We start from the raw sequence: 24,742 nt of genomic DNA, 5'->3' as shown, positions 1-24,742 counted from the left end.
CAGAATTGTCATAATAAAATTTTTTTCATCATTTATGATAATAGAACTCCCATAGTCTGCCTAATAATATATGGCTATATAATTGTTAATATGTACAATATGCCACTTGAGAAAATGAAGTCAAGATAGACAGATGGAAAATATCAAAAACTCTGAGAAGAAATATATACTGAAGATAAGGATCTTTTTTAGGATCAATTTAAGGATCAATTTTTAATTCATTCAAAATAGAAAACTATTGATATAATTAGTTTTATAAAATTGATTGAGGAGACATCAATAACTCTTGGTTCATGTCTTTACTTTTTGATCTTTATAAAATCTTTCTAAGAATGAACTACCTATGCATCAAAGGTGTCCTTGATGAAAATATGAGAAAGGAATAGATAGACATGCATTCACAACTGATTTCCTGCATCAGGGAACATTTTTAGAGTTAATATTAGTTTTTGAATTTTATAGTTAACAGGTTTCTTTTTTAATTGCCAAAAAATATATTGACACATCATTATCTATCACTTTCTACCAGATATCTCTAATGTATATGTTATCACACAAGGTTGCAAAATAGATACAGGTAGAAATGATGCTCTGATTATTAAATATCTCCATTTATACAACATGGGGAGCTTCAGCCAAAAGTAATTGTAAGTCTGAGCTGCACCCTCAGACTTGGATTTAGAGGGGAAAGCAAAAAAAAAAAAAAAGAAGAAAAAGAAAAATATGCCAAGAACCAGAGATATCAAAACTGGTTGGGGGAAGAGGAGAAAGTGAAACAAGGTGTTTCAAATTCCATTCCCTGGAGAAGTTGAAAAAAAGGCAGTTAGAGAACATAAACAATTTACTGGTATAATCTGAGAACTGCAGAATAGAAACATTAGACAATTTCTAATTAGTAGCACTATCAGAATTTTTAGATAGTCCCAGGCCAGTTGAGGGATTGTATAGCCCTTGCTATGAAGCGTTTTGTTTTGTTTTGTTTTGTTTTACATCTTTTTATCTAATGAAGTGAAACCTGTTCTAAATTTAATGTATTTCTTTACCCCAATAATTGCATAGCAATGAATAGTCTTTTTGTCTTTTATTTAATTTAATTTTATTTTATTGGATAGAATCCTAGATTTAAACTATATATTCTGATATTCCAAGAGGAAGTTCTGGGTTTCTTCCTAAGTAAGTAAAAATAAACAAGCATTTTCAGCCTTGCTACATTCCACAGACTTTATAACACTTATTTAATGATCTTTTCTCTATCGCTATCTCTGTGAATTAAAAAGTGATCTCCCCCTATGCAAGAACTTTTGCTTTTTTATGTTTTAAAATTTTTTGGCATTAAGCTCAATATTTACCACAAAATTACTGCTTATTAAATATTTCTTTTTTTGTTCTTTTCATTTACATTGGAATTCTACTTTATGCCTGGGATGAAGGCATGTTGATTTAAACTGATTCATAACTCAGTCTCTCCATACATACATGAATACAAAACATAATCATAGAAGACTGTCATTAATATTTTCAGATATTTTATAGGGATTATGAGTAGGGGAGATGTGAGCTTAATTCGGAGCATTACTTTTTCCCGCTGGGAAAACTGATGAATCTATATTAAAGATCTCAAAATGTATGTCACAAAAAATAAGCTTCAGTTTCCTTGCATTAAAGTCTTTGGGGATCACACTCTTCTGGGTTTCAAGCAATCATCAAAACATTTCAGCAGGCCCCCAAATAGGAAAAACCTAACACCTACTCATGCTATTGTTAGCTTCGGTAGTTCAAAGAATGCAGTCAATAGCAATTAGAAAGGAAACACTTTTTAAGAAAAGGAGAGATAGCAATAAAGCACCTAATTGTTTCCCTTAAAAATCTATTCCCTTGGTACCAGCAAATGCTAATGAAATGTCATTTCTCCAAGAAAAACAATGCTGAAGGTCTTTCACTTCCCTGATATGGAGTGGGGAGAGGAGGAATTATAAGGTATAATGGGAAAACGTATGCAGTGCTCATTGTTATTGTAACATGCTATTACAACATTTCTATATTATAATTAATGGGTAAGTGACTCTAGAAGTCATTTCCTCCCCCTAATCTATCCTCACTCTCCATATATTGCTTAGCAACCATTGGAATTGTAAAGCAACTGCCCATGTACAGGCTGGAGGTCACTATGAGAAAAGCTGACTTTTTGTCAATGGACTAGAATTACTCTCAGCTAAGCTTCCTAAAACTTGCATCTCTGTAATTCAGTAGAAACAAACTTGCATTGCTAATGAGAAAAAAAAAAATGTTTAAGTAATAATCATGGTAACACATTCAAATCAAAAAAAAATTCACAGAATTTTAAAATTGGAAGGGACCTCAATGGCCATTTAATAGACAAAACAGCTGAAAGTAGGGCACTTCTTAGAATCATAAAGGAGTGAATAGGTTTTGAAGAATGCTTCTGGAAAAAACCTATATCTTTTTCTTCTTGGGGTCTTACACACAATCTTCTATTTCACCTCTCTAATGTACTTACTATGCTTGGGTCTATTTATTTGTTTGCTTGTTTAGTCTTTTGAGGAATGATTTATTCAGGTCTATGATTTCAGAGGTATAAGGAATTCATGGTTAAAAACTTCTCCACTTTGGCAGATTAAAATCAATCAAGGAATATATATAAAAAAATTACTATTTCTGAGGCATTGTGCCAAGTTATTCAGATAAAAAGATTAAAGTGAAATAGTTCTGATTTTAATGTTTACAGTCTAATAGAGACTTGAGCATATATAACAAATGAATATACAATAATTTTGGGAAAGGGTTCCCTGGCTGTTCAGGGGAAGGAAAGAACCAGCAAAGACTGCATGCTTAAAATTGTATTATAGTAGAGTCTCAACAGAAACCAACTTTTCCAACTGGTCAAGATAAGCATGCTTGCTATTCAGTCATTTTCCAGTAATATCTAAACTGTTGTGTTCTCTTTTAGGATTTTCTGGGGTATACTAGACCTGTTTGCCATTTCCTTCTCCAAATCATTTTATAAATGAGGAAACTGACTTGTCCAGGGTCACACAGCTAATACATGTCTGAGATCATATTTCAACTCAAGATGATTCTTCCCAGCTACAATCTATTTCAGAAAATTCTAGGCATGAAGACCGGGCAATGTAAAAGTATAGTATTATGAACAGCAAGCAGGCCATACCACAAGAACACAGAGTGGAGAGAAGAGTATAGTAAAAGGTGACTAGAAAGGAAGGAGTGTTCCAATCTGTGAATAGTTTTAAATATCAAGCAGAGAAGTTAATATTTGATTCTAGAAGTAATAATGAGCCACTGGAATTTGCAGAGTTGGTGAAGAATTGTTGGGAAAGATAAAATTATGTTATGGAAATGTTTAATTTCCTTTTATTAATATTTTACTATTATTCACACACAACTCAGGGTAGTTTCTTCTACAAATTTTGGTTAATTAAAAGTCTATCCTATTGTTAATTTAGATATTATTTAACCAAAATCTGACTCTTGAAATGAGGGAAGACTTACATTTCTAAAATAGAAGCCAATTAGCCCATTAGTGAATCCTCTAAATGTGGTATAATATGTAACCTGAATTAATTAACCTGTAGATCTTGTTTGACACAGTTCTCTACTCACTCCTTCCTTAGGAGATGCTTTAGATTATGACTCTGCTTAAGTTTATTAAACTTTTTTGATATTGAAGGAAGTATGAGATTATGAATATATCTTCACGTTTTATGCTTAAACAGAATATACGAGATTACAAAATGTAAAATAATTATCTGTTACTCTGACATAATCCTGGCTATGAGAAGCTTTTTTTTTTTCCAGAGTCCTAATCCATGTTCAGGTTTTCTCTCAGTCCTGAACCTATGATTGAGTATAATAATATAACTTAGGTTTTTATTTCCATAATCTCTGCATTATAGTAAATATATATATATATATATATATAATATTTGATAGCAGTTATTTATCACATGAATTCAGAAAGGAGATATTTTTCTTATTACAATGAAGTAAAAAGGACATGACAGTAAGATTCTTTTTTTTTTTTTAAGTAAAAACCACTTTGGAAACTTTGTGAAGGAAAGATTGGAGTATTGAGACAAGGAAATTTAAAAGGAAATTATTTTAAAAATTCAGAGGAAAGCTGATAATTTCCTGAAGCAGCATTTTAGCTATATGAGTAGAAAGAAATGAATCTATTAAGAGATATGGAGATTAGCAAAACAGTACTTAGAATGACACTGATATTACAAATCTGAATGACTAGAAGAGATTATCTCTTCAATAACAACATTAAAGTTTGAATAGTAAAGTTCAATAACAACATTAAAGAAGATTTTGCAGATAAAAATTATGAGTTGATGAGAAGTTTTTAGGAGAAAATAATGAGTTCTGTTTTGGTCATGTTGAGTTTGAGATGCCACTAGAACACTCAGTTTGAAATATCTTATCAGTTGATATTGTGAACTGAAGCTCAGGATAGAGATTAAATTTAGATCAATAGTTATGGGAATCATATGCATGGAGACTGAACCAAGGAGAGCTAATGTGGTCACCACGGTAGTGTGTAAAGAGAAAATAGAAGAAAGGACAGAATTCAACTTTGGGACACACCTACTCAAGAGGCCTGACATGGATGATTAATTAGCAAATGAGAGAAAAGAAATAAGATAAGTAGGAAAATTGGGAGGAAAAAAATGTCCTGAAAATACTAAAAGACAAGAATCTACAAGAAGATGGCAACAGTGACAAATGCTGCAAAGAGGACAAGAAAGATAAAGATTGAGAAAAGGTCATTATGTTTTTGGCAATATTGGAAAGAATATTTTCAGTTGAGAAATTAGGTCAGAAACCAAACTCTTGAGGGTTCAAAGGAGAGGAGAAAAATTACATACTATGAACAGACAGGGTTTTTTTTCCCCCCCTTTCCAGAATTTGACTGAGAAAGGGAGGAAAGATACAGGATGATGGAATGTTTATTTTTGTTGTTTATGGCTTTGAGCATCAAGTAAACATAGACATGCCCAGTATCTTATAGCTATAAGTAGCAGTACTGCTATATAAACCCAGTTAATCTTACTCAAGTTTTGTTGTTCTTTCTTTTACTACAATATTAAAACATTAAGTGGTATTTTGCCTCCATATTCCCATTTAACTCAAGTATTTGGACAAAGGGGTCATAGTTATAAATTCAGGACTGGAATGACATTACAATTTATATTACTGGAAAAGTGAGGATCATATTCCTTCTGTAATAAAACTTTTATTAGTTTGGCTTAAGAAGGAAAAAGTACAAAAGCATTTCATTCATATTACAAAAACAATTATTTTTAATGTGAAAAGGAAAAAATCAAAATATTCTAGTTACCTTAACTACATTTGAATATTTAAGTGACTACTATGTTCAGAATATTATATGAACTATATTAAAACATTTAACAAAGCTTACAATAGGATAAAATCATAGGTGGTAAGAATATTAATTACAAACTGCAAAGAACATCAGAAGTTCAGACTCCTTATTTTATACATGAAGAAAACGATTCCTAGTTAGGCTAAATGATTTGTTCATAGGCTGCTTCTAGGAATCAAATGAAGTGATATATGGGAAAGAGATTTGCAAAGCCTGGGATACTATATAAATCCAAAGTGCTAATACAAAAATAAAAGTGAAGGATTGCTGATGTTTAAATTATCCAGATAAATGCTTTCATTGCCCACTTAAAAGAATATAGACAAAGCCAGTTAAAGGAATATTTAAATGACAAACTGTCTAAGTTTAACTAGAAAAAGCTTCTGTCTGGGGACACTAACAACCATCACCATAAGATCTGTCCATGGAGTTTACCACAGTTCCTTAAGTGATTTAATAAGAAGAGAGAACCAGGAAACTTGGCTCTGGTGGTAGAGAATCTGGATTTAAATCTGACTTACCTCATTTGCAACACGTATAGTCTTAGGCAAATCATCTAACTTTGCTAACTCTCAGATTTCTCTTGATAAACTGTGAGTTGGATTAGATGGTCCCTAAAATTGGTCCTAGCATTAGGTCTATGATTCTGTTCATGAAATAGTAAAAAATATATCACCGAGAATTAGAATTACCAAGTGTTTGAGTTGATTCCAGTCCTGTTGCACCCTGGAAGCAGAGAAAAACTAATGAATTCCTCCTTGTCCCTCACTTTCCTGCAGAATCTGTAGTCTTCATTTGTCTTATTCAGATTTAGATAGCAAGACTAGAGTAGTGCCTTTATCTAATTGTACTTTCTTGACAGGTAAAACGTTTCTTTTATTATCAAAGTTGTTTTTAGTAATAATGCTGATAATAATTGATGACAACAACAATTGGTGTTTGGAGCTCACCTTATTCAGTAATTAAGTGCCAGCATTTACAGCAACTGAAGGAGGATTTTGTATGTGATTTTTGTTGTTAAATATAAACTGTTACCAAAAAAAGCTATGTAATTTCTTTCCTTAAAAGATTTTAGAGAATCAAATAGACTATAAAATTTAAGTATTAAGGAAATCTTGAGAAAAAGTGGAACAGAGTCGAATTAAGAGAGTTTCTTCTTATTTTTATTATTGTCCCCTAATTTTTCAGTTATTTAAACTTGGGAACATGTCTTCCTGACTCTAAATCCCATCTACTTCACCACCTTATTGCTCTCATTAAGAGAGAGGAAACCTGAATTTGGATTTCAAATTTGACAAAAGTTAAATCTTTACACTAAAGTAAGTCGCTTGACTTTTCTGACCAAAATTTTCCTAAAGGATAGTTCTTATCATGAACCAATTCCTATTTTAGACTTTCACAAATTAATCTTTTGCTGATGAGAGCCATAATGTCATAGTAGATAGCCATCTTGCCAGGCAGGTAGTACAGGATCAAGTCCTGTCTTTGACATATACTGATAGTTTAAGATTGTAAAAATCATTTCAATTCTCAGTGCTTTAGGCAATTCAAGATTGTAAGTTGCAGAGAAAGGGCTAATATCTATAGATAGTAGAAGTTCCTTGCTTAGAGTTCCTTACATCCAAAGAAATACCAGCCTTTAAAAACAAAACAATATAAGCAAAGCAAACAAACAAAAATAAGAAAATTTATGTTTGGTTTCAAAATGTGTTCAGGCACAGTACATGTTTAAGCAAGTGGCTTTTCAAACAATAATAATAAATTACTTTAAGACAAACTTAAGTAGATTTTTTTATTATTATTATTTTGGGGCAAGCCACCCTACATTTTGTAGATTTGATATCCTTCCTTTTAAGATTTCAAGTCAGGAAGGGTTCTGCCCTTAGAGAATTATGGGGAAATTCTGATTGTAATCCAATTGTCCTTTCTTTCAATAAAATGATTGACATAATTTAAAATTATATTAGTATATCAAACAAAATATAATAATTTCATCAATTAGATTCTCTTTCCTCAAAAATAGCAACCCTTCCACAAAGCAGTAATTGTTTTTATTATTTGACATGACCAAAACATTAATCAACCAGTGATAGTCCTCTACTGCTAAGCCTCTCCTAACTTAGGCTACATTTTAGGGAAAAAAAAAAAAAAACATGTCATCCCTGGATTTAAATTCAAAATTTTTCAAGTTGTCTGGGACCTGATAAAACTTGTTCAAATTTAAGACTTTAGTGGAGCAGAGTTTTACTGTTAAAAGTATCAGTTGAATAGAACTTATTGATCTGGGTACAACATTGAGATCTAACATTTCAAACAATGATACCATAAACAAGAGGTTTCTCTTTTTTTCACTGTTGGCCTATTTTTGTGATGTTGTTTTATTATTTGTTTTTTGTTTTTTTTTTTTTGATAACTTATAAGGAAATCAAGTAAATTTGAAGCTCAGGCAATAGATCCAAATTCCATTAAAATTTACCCTTGTTTTGGTCAAGAGTTGTGCTACACATGCATGGTTATTTGTTTATATATCTAGAAACATTCTAGATTCTTTAAAGAAAATTCTATTATCTTAATATTTCTAGATCCATGGCTTAAATTCTGATGACTCCTTTAGTGTAGCAAATGATCATAGGTTAAGAATTGAAAGAGACCTCAAAGATTATTGTAAAATAATCCCTTCATTTTAGAAATAGGAAAGCTACTAGATCTCAAAGTCCTACCTATGTAGCTGTTAGTGGCTGAGACAAAATTCAAAATGTGTTCCCAATTCCAAATTCAGTAATCTAATTTAGACAATACTATATTTTAGCAGTAATAATAGATTAAAATTATTTGTAAAGATAGGTAGAAACTACCAAACATTAGCTCACAGTTCTTAAAAATCATAATTTCCCATCATTTAAGAGAATTTCTAATTCAAAAGTATGTTTTTATATATTTATTAGTGTTTCATAGTTTCTTCTATATTTAACTCAATTACAATTCACTAATTTCCTTTTCTGCTAATTTATATCTGGATTCTAATATCATGATTTCCCTCTGCTTTATTCTTTTGTTACAAGTCTCCTAGGCAATTAACTTTCCTTGCATGACTTGACTGCTTGCTTGGCCTCCTATACCAGCGATAGGAAACATCAGGAGAGCAATTTTCTCTTGAATATTTTTTTCACACTTACAGTCAGATTTCTCTCTCCTGATGATTGCGGTCAAGAATTGCCACTCTTTACAGGAGGAGATTATTTCAAACCTCCCCCCCTCTTTCCTTGCACCTTGCAATTTTCTAAGGAAAATATAAAATTGAATGGCAGTACTATTTACCCCCAGGGCCATTGCTTTATTCATAAGAAAGAAGGCTGGACTAGAGAGTTCTGTGCAACTCTGACATTACCTAACTGAAAACTGTCTAGCAGTCATGTAGATAGCCTTAAATCACCCATGATGAACCTGTTGCACACTATTCAGGTGTATTTTATCTACTTGTGCCCTGGAGTGGTTACAGGCTATGTATAGATATGAGGGATTTAGGTGATGCAAGCTAAAAGTTTCTGTTTAAACTTGGTAATCTGTATTAAGCCTAGAAGTATCTACCATGTTTATCTAATTTATCTGAAACTGAGACTAATGGTAACTGGGGATCAGGTGAAGAGAATAAGATTTTATATACCACCTATTATATGCCAAAAACTGTGTCAAGTAATTTACAAATATTATCTAAGTTTATCTTTACAACAACCATTCAAGGAGAGGTAAATATCATTATCCCCACTTACAGTTGACAAAACTGGAGAAAGTCAAGGTTAAATAACTGAAGCAGGGTCACACAGTTTTTAAGTGTCTAAAGCCAAATTTGAACTTAGGTCTTCCTGATTCTAGGACCAGAGCTCTCTAATCGGTTGTACTGTATTATATTGGGGAGAATACGATTTGAATATGTCTTTGACAGAACAATTTTTGACAGATTTGAAAATTATCTGGAGTGAAATTTGAAAGTCACATGGAAGGTAATGTTATTGATAAATGAGCTGATGGAGTAATTGTACTTGAATTCTCATTCAATTAGAAATGAATATCTAGTTATTCTGAAAATAAAAAGATATTACCAGAAATATTGATCAAGAACATAGATTAGATGGTACAGTGCATGGAGCACTGGCCCTGGAGTCAGGACCTGATTTCAAATGCAGCTTCCTGCACTTGACACTTATTAGCTGTAAGATCTGGGACAAGTCAATTAGCCCAACTTCCTGGAAAGGGAAAAACAAAACAAAACAAAAGAAAAAACATAGTTTGGACTTTTACATGTGTCTGTTTCTACAAGTGTGGTACAAATAAAACTGGATTACATTTCTTTAGTATAATAATAATATAATTTTAGAGAAATAAGATGGTAGAGCTAAGAGATAGCTGGCTTCAGACCCAAGAAAACTGAAGGGCATCTTATATGGTATACTGGCTTTGACAGTCTAGGAAAGTCACTTAACCTCTTAGGCTTTTAGTAAATTTTCTAAGATTCTAAAATACTGAGCAGATACAGTTCTGTATCAGAAAAGCAATTTCATGACCTGGAAGTTCCCCTTTTCAAGAAAATTATAAATCTAGAACCTATCATTATCCTTTAGAGTTGCAAAGTCCTTCACATACATTAATAATAATATACATCACAATAATATTTATGGTGGTTAGATTTGTGATTTCTTCTATTTAAGGAAATCGTAGTGAGGAAGATGGTAATGTAGATTGTACCTACTCTGAAATTTATCATTTTAAGGAATTGCCCTGATCACTTAGAGGTTAAATGAATCCCAGCGTCACAAAGCATGTATTAGTGGCAAAACTTGAAGCCTGTCTTCTGCTCCAAAGTTAGCTCTTTGTCTATTTATTTACTATTGCAAAGTTGCCTCAGCTTTACAAAGTGCTTTCTTTACATTGCACAACCCTTGAAATATATCATGTAAATTATTACTGCTATTCTTATTTTACAAGTGAAGAGTCTGAAGCTAATGGAAGTTAAATGACTTTCTTAGAATTACAAAAATTCTTAGAATTTTACTTGCCCCCCAAAACAGACTTCATATTTGAAAATAGTTACTCTGACTCTAATCAAAAAGATCTTACAACACTAGTGACTATTCTCATAATTATTGATATTTTTAAATAAAATCAAAAATCTAAGATTTATGGAAATCAAACTAGATTATTTTTCTCTAAGAGGAAGAAAACTTCTTGCTATCTTGAATTCTAACAAAAGAAGACAATTTTGTTCTATACTTATATACTTAATGTAATTGTATTTAAAAATACTCATAGAATGGCTGAATAAGTTATGGTATATGAATGTCATAGAATATTATTGTTCTATAAGAAGTGATCAGCAAAATGATTTCAGAAAGGCCTGGAGAGACAATGAAGCTAAGTGAAGTAAGTAGAACAAAGAGAACATTGTATAAGGCAACAACAAGATTATGCAGTGATCAATTCTGATAGAAATCGCTCTTTTCAATAATGGTTCAGACTAGTTCCAAGAGATTTGTGATGGAGAGAACCATCTGCATTCAGAGGGAGAACTAAGGAGACCTGAATGTGGATCACAGCCTAGTATGTTTACTTTTTTTGTTGTTGTTTGCTTGCTTTCTGTTTTCTTTCTCATTTTTTTTCTTTTTGATCTGATTTTTCTTGTACAGCATGATAATTGTGGAATTGTGTATAAAAATTGCGCATGTTTAGTATATATTGGATTACTTGATATTTGGGGGAAGGGGTGGGGAGAGGAAATGGAGAGAAAATTTGGAGTTCTGGGTTTTGCAGGGTGAATGTTGTGAACTGTCTTTACATGTATTTTGAAAATAAGAAGTTACTATTAAAAAAAAAAAAACTACTGTAAGATGATCAGCTGTGAATCACTTAGATAAACTCAGCAATAAAATGATCCAAGACAACTCTGAAAAAAATTCTTATAGAATATTTCATGTCACATATTTTTACCATGGCAGTATAATGAAAGATACTATGATATTAACAATAAAGCAACAGATTTTTCCTGTCATCTGGAACTACCAAAATGAAATTGCAGTAGAACAGAGGGTAAAGTGTGTCAAAAAAAAATTCACATATTTTTGTCTACTGTATTTGACATTGGGGAGAATAAATAAAAAGAAAACAAAAACAAAATAGTATAAGACTTCACCAATACCTTTAAGGAACTAATAATCTGGGATTTTTAGCAAATCCATAATTTAATTAATGTATGTTCTGCCTCCTTCCACCAATGTGATTTCAATCTGATCTTTTCACTTCGCATTATTCTTTTTTTCATGTCTTTCCACAGAAACTCCAACCAGAATACTAAAGGAATTCCTATTAATTCAGGAGTGCTACCAAATTCTACCAAACTCATCAAACTTTCCATCTGTCATAGCATAATTTTTATATTGCTGTTTATAATCTTGTAGAAAAATAAATTTGAAACTAAATCCAATTCCCTTTCTCTGTATTCCTTAACATTTAAATGAATTCTCCTTTCCTTCTTCCATGTATCTATCACAGAATAAAAGAACCAAAGGATTTTTAATTTGGTGAGGACCTCAACCAATAAATATCTAACCTTATGCACATCAGAAAAATAATTTCCTCTAGAATAGAGGAACCCAACAACTTGTCATCCACATTTCTATTGAAGACTGCCAATGAGAGGGAAAACCCTAACCCCAAAGCAGCTTATTCCACATTGAAATAACTCTTATTGTGATGGTTTCTATGACTTCAAAACAACATTTGTCTTTTTTCAACTTTCAACCATTGTTTTTACTTTGTCTTTTGAGGTCAAATTTTTACTATTTTTCAATTAGTTATATCTGATTCTTTGTGATTCTCTGAACCAAATTTCAATGGAGGTATTCTTAGAAAATTTGAATGGAATGGTTTGCCATTTCCTTCTCCGGTTTTATCCAGGGGTTAGGTGACTTTTCCAGAATTACACAGCTGGTAAGTTTTTGAGATCATATTTCAATTCTGATCTTTATGACTCCATGCCAAATGTTCTACTCATTGTGCCACCTAACTGTCCTGTATTTGTGATCATGTAGAATATGCCTAATTCTTCTTTAATATGAGACCAATCCAGATAGGTTTTGACCATACACTTAAATATGAAAGCAATTTAGAGGTCAATTAGTACAACAAATGAGGAAATTTAGGCTAACACAGGTTAAATCTTTTAACCCATCTGGGGTTAACCAAAAGACACACATATATTAAGTAACAAATTTCTTATAGTGACAACCCTTTACCTTACTTCTTGTGATGATGTACTCCATGTCACCATTCATGACTTCAAGCAACTGAGAAAATAAGTTTGATTTAGAATCTTTTTGTTATTGTTTCTATTTTGTATCACCCCCAATATTTTGTAAAATTGTCACCTTTTCCCTCTGAAATAAACTGTGATGTTCACTTTTCCTTTCTGAATTAATTTGTCTCATAAAAACCTTAATTAAAACGAATACATTGTCTCTATGTATCATGCTGCCCGTATGCAATTATTGGAGATGTACTATCTCACTAACAAGCCTTCTAAGATGCAGTTGGGTGCCAAAACTATGTAGGTTAAAATTTTAGTCACCCAATCAGTGTAACTTCAATTATAAATTGTTAGTGAATTATTTTCTAATTATTTCATTACTACAAGCTGTGATGATTTCATGTTTATCTTTTCTTTCTATGTAGAAGTGATCTGACTCTCCCTTAACTGATTCATATTGTACAGTGGATGACTCTTTTCCTATTTCTTCTTATAGTTTACGGATATCAATTTTACTGTATTCAAAGCTGTAAAGGAGGAAGAGTTATTATTGAGTAAAGCAATTTAAGAATAGAAAACTCCCTATTAATAGAAGGCAGATTTTATAACTCCAACTACCTGATTGATTCAGGTGAATGATTCAAATGAAGCAAGTGCACCTAAAGTTTCTCAGTTCAGCTAAAAACAATTACTCATTTTCTCTCTGTTGAACTTAAATTTAAACACAGATCTTCTAATTATGCATCTCTCTCTCTCTTTTTTTTTGTCTCTCTCTCTTTCTCTCTCTCTCTCTCTCTCTCTCTCTCTCACACACACACACACACACACACACACATACACACACACTCATAGATACATATTATGTGTGCTTGTGTGTATATATGGACATATACATAGATAGATAGATAGATATCTCATCTCCACTTTGCCTCTGATGATCATCTATCACTCTAACCACCCCCAATTCTTCTCTTCTCAAGGAAACATATCCAGTTTTGTTTTGTTTTTTTAACCAGTCCTCATTTGAGGATTTTACTACTAGGCCCTTCTTGGTTCTGATTGAACTATTCTGGATACATTGATTTACTTAATATCCTTCCAAAATGTGAAGTCCAAAATGAATTCTGTACTACAATTCTTAAGGGTAGAACCTAAAGAAGAAAACCTACTTGCTATCAGATGATGTAAAATAATCTGAAAAATGTTTAACTTATAGTGTAACACATTCTTGATGTGAATCATCAATACCTGCTCCTTGCAATTGTCTTGAGGAGGTACTCACTATTTCCCTTTTACTGAACAGTGGCTTTAGAATATGTATGTTATTCTGTGTGTAGATCTGTGTATACAAATACATATATACACGCATACAGATACATTTTAAATATGTTGCACATGTATACATGCATATGATATACATATGCATGTGCATGTATACAGATACATATGTGTGTGCAAATTTCCTCTTGAAAAAACAGCACGCATCTGGGATCTCTTTCTGATTTTCTCCTGTCTTATTTGATATTCTGCATATTCATCAGAGGGTTTTATGTTTATTTTGATAGAGGAAGCTGACATCTTTTTGGCTTTGGTTTTGACTTTGATTTTGGCATGTGCCCTTGATTATGCTCAGAAAAAAAATTAATTTAGAAACATAGTACTGGGGGCCTGCAGTAAAAGCTTCCCAATATTTAGGGGTTCTTAATCCCAGAACATTAACATCATGCTGGGCCTTTAGAATCAGTAGACTCCAGAGACAATCTTTAAGCCAAGTCCATTAAAGGATCCAAAATAGGGGAATTCTGAAATTGATAGAAAGTGATAGAATGAAAATCAAGTAAATAGTCAGTTGTAAGGACATGCACCTGTAGTCAAAGCCAGGTAGAAGGCAGATGAAAATAAAATAGTCAAGAAAACTGACCCTAACAGCATTTAGGAAGACTAATTTTGCTCTTTAATTTCTAGTGTCAAAGAGAGACAGAGACAGAGAGACAGAGCTCATGGAAAAGTCTGGTATTCCAGCACAAAGGATTGCTTCTCCTTCAATCTTGCAAGTCAATAATTCATTTTTTTCCCTTCTTAGTGAAAAGGAAAGAGCCAATATGGCAAATGAAAAAAAAAAAAAAAAAAAAAAAACAGCTAAGCTTGGTAGGTTTTCTTTATCTACTCTTTTCTTTTCCTTCTTTCTCTTATATGGTAGCCCATTCATTCAGAATCAATGGAGATACAGAAAACTGATTCTCTCCATTGCACCTGATACAATGCTGGAAATACAATCTTCTGCAATCTCTCTTTAATTCAGTTGAATAAGATAAAGGTAATAAATACTCCTCTTCTCACTTTTTCAGGAGTAATTCAGGAGAATGCACATACATTCTGGAACTTTCTGTTCCTGGGTGGGGTAGGTCTTGTTGAGCACAATTATTTTTACTATGTATTTTACATAGTGTTTACTAATAAATACTATGTTTTTTTTTAAAGTAAACTATATAAATGCAATATATTAAATATTGTGAGAAGCAACCTGAAATAATTAAATATATCTGGGACGTGGAATCTCTGAGTCAGACACCAAGTAGTAAGCATCATATTTTAACATCTAATCAATATTTTTTCTGAAGAGAATAAATACAACAAGAAAGATATGTTTCAAAATCTATTTTTGAATCAAAAATTTGAAAGAAGCACTGGCATGGTATGTAGACTCATCTTTGGCTGGCCTTTATCAGACTCCCATGCCTGCCGCCCCAGGCAATTACTTAGAGGAACAGATCTAATGGAGCACCATTTGGAAACTAACCATTTGTAAATAAAATTAAACTTTTTTGTTTAGTTAATTAACCCATTATCTCCTATTTCCCTGTCTGCATTAAGAACTTAGTAATAAGTCAAATGTTATAATTTGTAAAAATGCATCAGAAGTAAGGAGACCTTAAAACTTGAGTGTAGATTGTCTAAGAGAAAGCTAATACTTTTTTTTTTTTCTTATTCAATAGGAGCCAATGACTAATTTGCCAGGAATGGAGTCTCACTGATCTGAAGGATGGGAGAAAAAGATAGTATCATAAATGGCTGCAGTGACAAAGTTAAAATGGCATCTCAGTACCAACAGGATATTAATATAGGTAGAAGAAATCTATAAGTAAAATTTCGATATGTTCGTTAGAGAAAATATTTGCTAAATGAAGGTTAATTATATGTAAAAATTTATAAAGAAATATTTATTTTAATTACATATCACATTTATATATTTTAATTATATCTTAATTTAATCTATACATTATATGAAAACCACATGACCATAGTAGTATATGCAGAAAATTTGCTAGAATATGAAATATTAATTTACATAAAAATACTCACAAAGAAGCATCTTTGTTTTATTATTATAAAAGTAGCTAGCATTCTATGCAATGGGGACACACACTAGAAACATTTCCAGTAAATCAAGGAGTTATAACAAGGAGTTCTCACTTCCCCAATATTATTTTACATAGTTCTAAAAATGCTAACAATAGTAATGAGACAAGAGAAAGAAATTAAAGTCAAAAATAGGCAAAGAGAAACACAACTATCATTATTTGCTAATGACAAGACTATGTTACATTATATAAAAATCAAAATTAATTCTTTGAAAATTTTGGAGAAACAAAGGACTACAAGAGCAAATTATATAATAGGGGAAATGTAAAAGAGTAAGAATAGCATTTCCAGAACTAAAATTATATTATGACAGAGTAATTATTTACTGTTTTATGCTGTTTTAAAACAAAAAATGATAAATGGATCAAACTAGGGAAGAAAGACAAAATTGGACTCAAAAACTCAATGCTCAATTAAAAGAAAATAAAATGTGAGAATTGATGTAGAAACTCAAAAGTAACTATGAATAAATTAAATTTTGAATACCATGTTATACTTTATACCACACAGAGACATATTCACACACACACACACACACACACACACACAAACACATAAAACAAGACATAATGCTTCAATGTTTATGATCATTAGTTAAAAAGAATTAGATTAAAATAGTTCTTGCTATTAAAACTGGGTACATGTGTGATTTAACTAAACAAGAAATAGAGGTGACAACAAAAAATAAAATGGATGATTCCCTATACTTAAAAATTTCTGTATTTTAAATACATGTGTGTTTGAATATATTCATCATCAAAATTAATGCAAGCAGGGTAAAGAAAGAAAAGATTAACTTCAAAAGAAAATGTTATATACATTCAAAAATTTCCAATGCAAAAATGATTGACATATTATTTCTTTTGTTGACAATGTAAAATGGAGTAACTTTTCACTTATTGCAGTAAAGGCTGTGAAATGATCTCATCAGATTTTCTTATATGATCCTTAGCAAAGGAAAATTTTCTGGTGAGGGAGTTTGACAAAGAGATCAAGTTAAAGTAGTATCCAAAAAAGACAACCAAAAGATTCATGTACCAATTTTATGTCCTCATTTTATTGACTGTTATTCCAGGTCTTTGGCATCCAGAGTGAAAATGTTGCCCCTAGAACAGTGGTGGAAAATATGCTTCCTATCTGGGCATAGACAGTGATTATATGACTCAAAAGACTCCATCCTGGAAGCTCCACTACCAGCATTCCCCAACTAGAAAAGTAAATGATTAGACTGCAATGAATGAGAGAGCTGTTTTCCCTTACTACTCTGAGATCTTACAGTAGAAAATAAAATTAAATTTATAGGCTTAAAAAAATAAAAAAAAAAAAAGAAAATGTTATGAGATAAGAATGATATTCAAGAAATATAAGCAAATAATAGACTGTCAGAGCAACCTAAATAGATAAGTTATCAATGTTACTAGTTATCAAAAGAATCACCAAAAGAAAGTTTCAAATCCTGAATGAGCCATACAAATTAAAACAATTCTGAGTTTCCACCTTACCACCAAAAAAGTAATAAAAGATGACAAAAATTGGGAATAACAAATGTAGTGGCCATAGAAAGACAGGACAATTCACTATTGGCAGTCATAATTAATTCCAACCATTAATGAGAAGAAACTTGGAATTATATGAAGAAAGTGACTAAAACACTTTGACTCATGAATTTCACTGCTGATGAGTTTAAATTTTATTTTAGAGACACTAGGAAATCACTGGATATTATGAGCAAGGAAATAAATTGACCAGAGATAACTGAAAATTGAAGAAAATTGAGGAAAGGAAAGATATTGGAAGCTGGGAGTCTATTGCAGTAATATAGATGAGAGATGTTCAAGGTCTCAACTGAGGTGATTCTCATGTCAGTGAAATATGAGGATGGATATGATTGATGCTGTTGTTGAGATTCAAGAGGGACCCTAAAAATGTTGAGGTTCCAGACTTGTGTCATAAAGTATTTCAAAAGAATTTGCAGGTTCAAACCCATTTCCAAGTCAAGAGACATTTATCATAATTATAACGTCAGTTTAAAACTATTTAAAAATCACAAAGAGCCAGGAACAAGAAGGTAAATTTATATGGAAAAGAGAAACCAGGTGTTTCATGTGACTGATATACTAATTTAATGGCTTAGAAGTAGAGCTGAGGACTATCATGCTTCTGACTTTGTGTGTAGGTGCAGTCCTCATAGTCCCCTGGACAGACAGAGTTGGGAGGAACAAAGAGATATTCTGGAGGTGTGTTTTTAAGCCTAAAATGTCACTAGATCAAGTAGGAGACATCCAATTTTGTTTTGTGTTTGTGTGAATTTTAAGCACCTTATTATTGTTGCTCATTCCTCCAAGAAACTTATCACTGACCAACAGGCTGTTAATTTGACAGCCCGCAATCTTTTGAGCTCAGCATCATGGCCATATAAAGTAAATTAAAACAAGATTCCTTAATGGAAGAAATACATCATTCCCAAGGCCAGAAAGGACTCGAGTTATTCCTAAGGGTTGTACCATATCATTGTAAAAGTAGCACTGGCAAAATTTGTTATCTACAATAAGATGTTTTGCTCAGTTTCAACTCCACTTCTTCATACTAGCCTCAGGAAAATCTTATTATCAAGAAACCATCACCAATTTCCTCAGATTTGGTACTCATATCTCACTAGTATTGCCAGTTGCTCTGATTGGAGGATTGGAGGGTAGATCAAAATTTTCTTCTCAAATCCTTCTTTTATAGAAGGCTCAAAAGATACCGCTACCTTTTAATTTCCCACCAACTCCTCTAGTTAACTTTGACTTCACCAGTTGCACCATTTGTACCTTTTCAATTTTCTTTTGTGTTCTATGTTCCTCTGCTAAATTCTAAATTCCTTGAGTTCAGGGGCTGTTTTTTTTTTTGTTTGTTTGTTTGTTTGTTTTTTCATATTTGTATGGCTAGAACTTCAGTGCCTAACAGATAAGCTCTTACAAATATTTAATGTATTGAATTGTAATTAACTCAATATGAAGGGTGAGAGTTAAAAGTAGAATATGACCACAAGTTTGTCACAGCAATGTTAATCCATTTAAATTAAATCAAAAAAAGAAGGGATCTAGCAGCAAAAATTAGGAGTTCTATTTTCAATAAATTAAGTTTGAGATGCCTATTGATAGAAAAGCCGAAAAGGCAGTTGGTAATGCTGTACTAGAGACTGGGAGAAATGTTAAATTTGTTGATCTGGAAGTCATTGTGCATAGAGATAGTATACTGAGATGAAAGAAGAGGACTCAGAACAAAGTCTAAGTAGCATATATTGCAAGACATCAGGATATGAATGATAATCATCTAACTTTATACTTACTATTCAGAAATTTTCCATCTTTGAGGGATCTTGAAAATTCAGCTACATGAGCTTTTAAAATTGTATCAACCCTGTTCTAAATTTCCTCTAGGTATGTGGTCTTCTCATTACATCTATTTAAATGTCTCTAAATCTTCTTCATGTAATCTATCAAGTATTCAAATGTGAGAGCCCAAATGTACCTATTCCAATATCACTGATGGTAGATATAATGCACTTAAAATATCATGATAACTGTTCCAATTTACTTCTACAGTTACACCTTCTTTTTTTTTTTTTTTTTTTTTTGGTACAGATACTGTCATGAAAATTTTCTACAAATGTTGTCAATTAAATCTGTTATGATAAACTCTCTATAGTATTGTTTGATACAAAACTTCTTTTAACTGTTTAATGTGTCAAAACTGTTTAAAGTTTTTCATTATTTTCATTATTTTGCAAATGATCTTCCATCTGCCTTGCCTTTGGTTGTCATGTCTTGGCAAGAAGATCAAGTGTTTATTTACTGAGCCAGTCTTTAGATCCCGTTAGTCCTTTCATTATCGTACATTTAAAGTGTAAAACACATTTTAGAAATGTTGCTAATCAACAGAATTTGCTCATTTCTCATTCTTTCTTTCCAATACCTATGTGTATACATGTGTGTATATGTACATATATAAATACATAAATATATATGTAAAATAGATTTGTGGATATCTATGTGCATGTATATTTCTGTATACACACATATACTTTCTCTTTCTGATGAAAATATTTGTTTTCATGGGTTTAATTATCACCTCTATCCCAATATCTACCAGATTCATCTATAATAGCTGGTATTCATTTAGCACTTTATGGTTTTCAAAGTCTCCATATTTCATGACATTTATTCCTCAAAACAATCTTGTGAGATAGATGCTATCATTATCCCCATTTTATAGATGAGGAAAAAGAGACAAAAAGTAAAGTTATGTGCTTAGGGTCACACAGCTAGTTTCTAAAACTGAATCTGAACTCAGTTCTTTTTAACGCCAAGATCTAGCTCTATACTGATTAGACCATTTACTCACCCTCCTACTTATATACTTACATAAGCACACATACACACATATATGCACATATACATATATATTTGTTTGTGTAGATAGATAGACAGACAGATATTAGAGAAGAAAATGACAAACTTCTTCAGTGTTTTTTCCAAGAAAACTTCTGTTAGGATCACAGAACTGGATATGATTGAAAAATAAATGAACACTCCACTTATCTCTCTCTCTCTCTCTGTATCTCTCTCTTTCACACACACACACACACACACACACACACACACACACACAGATATATAGTCTTCTTCCTCAGTTCATCCCCATATCAACATTTGCCTATTATATATTCCCCATAAATTTTCTTAGAAGAGATAAAGAAGTTTGAACGGTTTTATGTGTGTGCTGAAAAGTAAGGAGAAACACCAATTTGTGGGAGACACATCTCAAATTTTAATCCAAATGATTAATATAAGCAAATATAATTTTTATAAACATAACTTAGATAGCCCAGTGGAGAGCCCTGGACTAGATTCAGAAAGAACTGAGTTCAAATTTGGAATCTGATACTTACCAGCTGTGTAACATTGGGTGTAATGATATGGGAGAGAGAACTGCTTCTCAATCTCCTTGTCTCATCATCATTTTCTCACATGAAGAGAGATCCATTCTATAGGTCTGAGTTAAACTTTCAGCAGTCACTGGCAAATTGCTCTCATTATCACAATTGGGTATGTCAATTATAACCCACTATCTACCTCATTTTTAGGTATTTTTCAAAATAAAAGTTGCTATCTAAATGTATTATTAATAATAATTCTCAATATATTACTAAATTAATATTTAGTATTACATTTTACAATATTAAAAAAATTTCAGAGCTGAAAGGAACTTAGACATCTTAGGATCATAGCTTTAGATCTGTAAGGAACTTCAGAGGACATCAAGTCCAACTCTTTCATTTTACAGATAAAGGAACTGAGATTCAGGGACCCTGTGCCTTGCCCATAGTCAAAAATATAGTAAGCACCAGGATAAAAATTTTCTGACTCAAAAGCTAGTTTCCTTTTAACCATACCATTATGACTCTCTGGGAAAGTCTTAGCTGTGACATTGAGCAATTTATTTAAATTTTCTTCACATTAAAAATAGGGGTTCAAACTACATAATATCAAAGATCTCCAGCTTTAATTTACATGAACTGATGCTGAGTGAAATGAGCAGAATCAGAAAATCATCACAGTAACAAAAGATTATGTGATGATCAACTGTGATGAGCTTGGTTCTTTGCAACAATAAAATTCCAATAGATTTGTGATGGAGAAAGCCATCTGTATCCAGAGAGAGGACTATGGGAATTGAATGTGGCTCAAAAGTTAGTATTTTTACCTTTCTGTTGTTGTTATTGTTGGTTTTTTTCCCTTTCTTTTTTTTCCCCTTTTGATCTGATTTTTCTCATGCAGCATGTTAAATATGGAAATATGTTTAGAACTTAATATTAAATTGCTTACTGCATTAGGGATGAGGGGATAGAGGGAAAGAGAGAGAAAACTTGGAATACAAGATTTTTCATTTTTGTATGTATTTGAAAAAATAAAATTGTGTTAAATATAAAAAGATTTCCAGCTTTAAATTATAAAATATTTTAACTTATATTAATCTCATTTTTAATGAATAAGACAATTAAGGTGCAGGAAGTAAAAGGACTTATAAAAAAAAATCAAACAGGCTGCAAATATCAGAGGCAGAATTTTAATCCAGTTCTTACAGCCTTAACTGACAAAGTTAGCTTCTTTGAAAAAAATTAATTATTTAATTTTCTGGTTCATTATATATGAAGGCAATTTAAATATATTTTCAGTTAAGATAGTAGTTCTATCTATAGTAACTTTCTGTTCAAGTAAAAAAGTTATTTCATAAATAAATGAGATTAGAAATGATGTCAAGATACTGGATTAGAGGCAGCAACCTAGCTCAACCAAACAACTTTAAAATAATATCAGAGATCAAATTTTGGAGTGACAGAGCTAATAAAAGGTCAATATGAGGGCCAAAACAACTGAGGAAGAGTCAACATGGTAGGTCTGTGACATCAAAGTTATGAGTGACTGCTCAAACAGTGGAAGCACCAGAAGCAGGTCTTGAAGGAGGCTGTGGTATAAGCAGCAATAGCTTTAAAAGGTCCATACCAGAGATGGAAAGGTATTCAGATAACTAGTCAGAAAGAGATTACAAGCCATACTGTGCTGGCACTGGTTGGAGCTGTTGCTGATTGGTAATCCTAGTGCCCATAGGCGTGGATTATAGTTGCAGAGCAAATAAGAGCATTTTGGAACAGCCACAATGAAGCAATACCACAGTATCAAGGTCACAGTATCAGAGCTGAAATAAGAAGCACTTTTGACTATTGAACAATAGGGAATAGGTTGTCAGGGAAAATAAGAACATCAACACATGTGTCTACAAGGGATTAGGGAATTTTCCTTGGTAAGGATAAGAAAACAGAACACAAGAGCAGTGATGGCACTTCTCTCTAACTCACACCACTTTGGAAAGAATCGAACACTTGCCAGATACAAAAAAACTAGCTTACTATACATAGCATGAAAAAGACTAAAGTTTGGTAAAGTGCCTTCCCACCCCCATATGAGGAGGCTCCAACTTTAACATAAAATTCAAAATCATTAAATAGGCTAGAAAAATGAACAAAGAAAGAAACAACAAAAAGAACTTGACCACAAAAAAAAAAAAAAAAAAACCTGCTACCATGGCAGGAAAGGTAAAGGCACAAAGTCAGAAGATGAAAATGTGAAAAGAGTATTAACTCAAAGAAAAATCCTAACTGGGCAAAAGTCAAGTTAGAATTCCTTCAAAATTTAAAGAGAAAAGGAAAAAAAATGAGCCAAAACAAGAACCACATGAAATCCAGCAGCTTCCACATTAATAGAGTGGAGATCTTGGAATATGATACTCCATAACAAAAAGTGTAATGCCAGAGAAACTGAGGCAGGAGAGAGATTAGAGAGCTTTTTAATATTTTATTAATTGGAGAGTATAATTGACTGGACAGGACTCTCGTCTCAAATTATCCAGTCAGACAGAGATAAAGATATACTGGGACCAAGGAATCCATGTTGGTCCCAGGTCTGGAGGAGACTGTCATCTCAAAGAATTCAGCATCTAGTATACAGCCTCCAGCAATGTATGGGAGAAACCCAACTTCTTAAATACCTTTTAGAAACAAAGAAGGGGTAAGAAGCGCGGGAAAACTTCTGTCAGGATGGGGGGAGACCATAAATCCTAAAAACCCAGAGACAGGATGTCTGAATACACAGAGGTAAAGATATCAGTGAGATATCTTGGAATATTTTAGAGGGATACTGTAAATTCTTGAGGACAGAAAGAGTCAGGAGGTCTACTTTCTTGTTTATCTTGCTTGCATTAACAATTTACAACCTTAGAGCAAATAGTCCTCAGTCTTAATGGACCAGAGTGGGTTTTTACAGCTTAGGGGATTTAGACAGAACAGGGGATTTAGATTTCCTCAGTTTAAGGAAACAGACAAGGGAAACTAGTTCAGGGAAACCAAGTCAGAATAGTTAAAGAGAACATTGGCATAACAAAAGAAGTTAATATTAGAACAAAAATAACATCCCCAGCAAAAGTAAGTAATCTTTTAATAAGGAAAAATATAGAATTGATGAACTGGATGACTCTCAAGCATTCCTGATGAGAAGACAAAAGCTGAATAGAACATTTGACATTCAAGCACAAAACTCAAGCATAAAAAAATAAACATTAAAGAGTAATTTTAACAGACTCAATAAAGTTAAACTGTTTACATTTCTATATAGGAATATAATACATATACTTCCTAAGAATTTTATCATAACTATTTCAGTTAGAAGGATTCTTTCTTTAAAAGGATACAAGATTGAACTGATTCTGTTGAGATGATGATAAAAAATAATGTAAAGTCCTTCTAATGCCAAGGTAATGAAATGAGAGAGGAACTTCCTTGAGCTCTCCCAAATTCCCATCCAAACAACCTTTAAAAATGGCTTAAAACTCATTTTGGAGCTGTAGAATAGCTTACTACCCAAAAAATTTTAGATGATTATTAGAAAAAGTCTGTTTCATTAGGATAGAAAGAGAGCATGTATACAAAGTAAGTCAGTAATAGGCTGCATGAAACAGAAACCACCTGAGACCTGGGGCAAACCACCAGTGAGGCC

Source organism: Sarcophilus harrisii, chromosome 1 (assembly GCF_902635505.1).
Source record: "Sarcophilus harrisii chromosome 1, mSarHar1.11, whole genome shotgun sequence".
In the NCBI taxonomy this organism is placed as follows: Eukaryota; Metazoa; Chordata; class Mammalia; order Dasyuromorphia; family Dasyuridae; genus Sarcophilus; species Sarcophilus harrisii.
Note: the sequence above shows the minus strand (reverse complement) of the source record.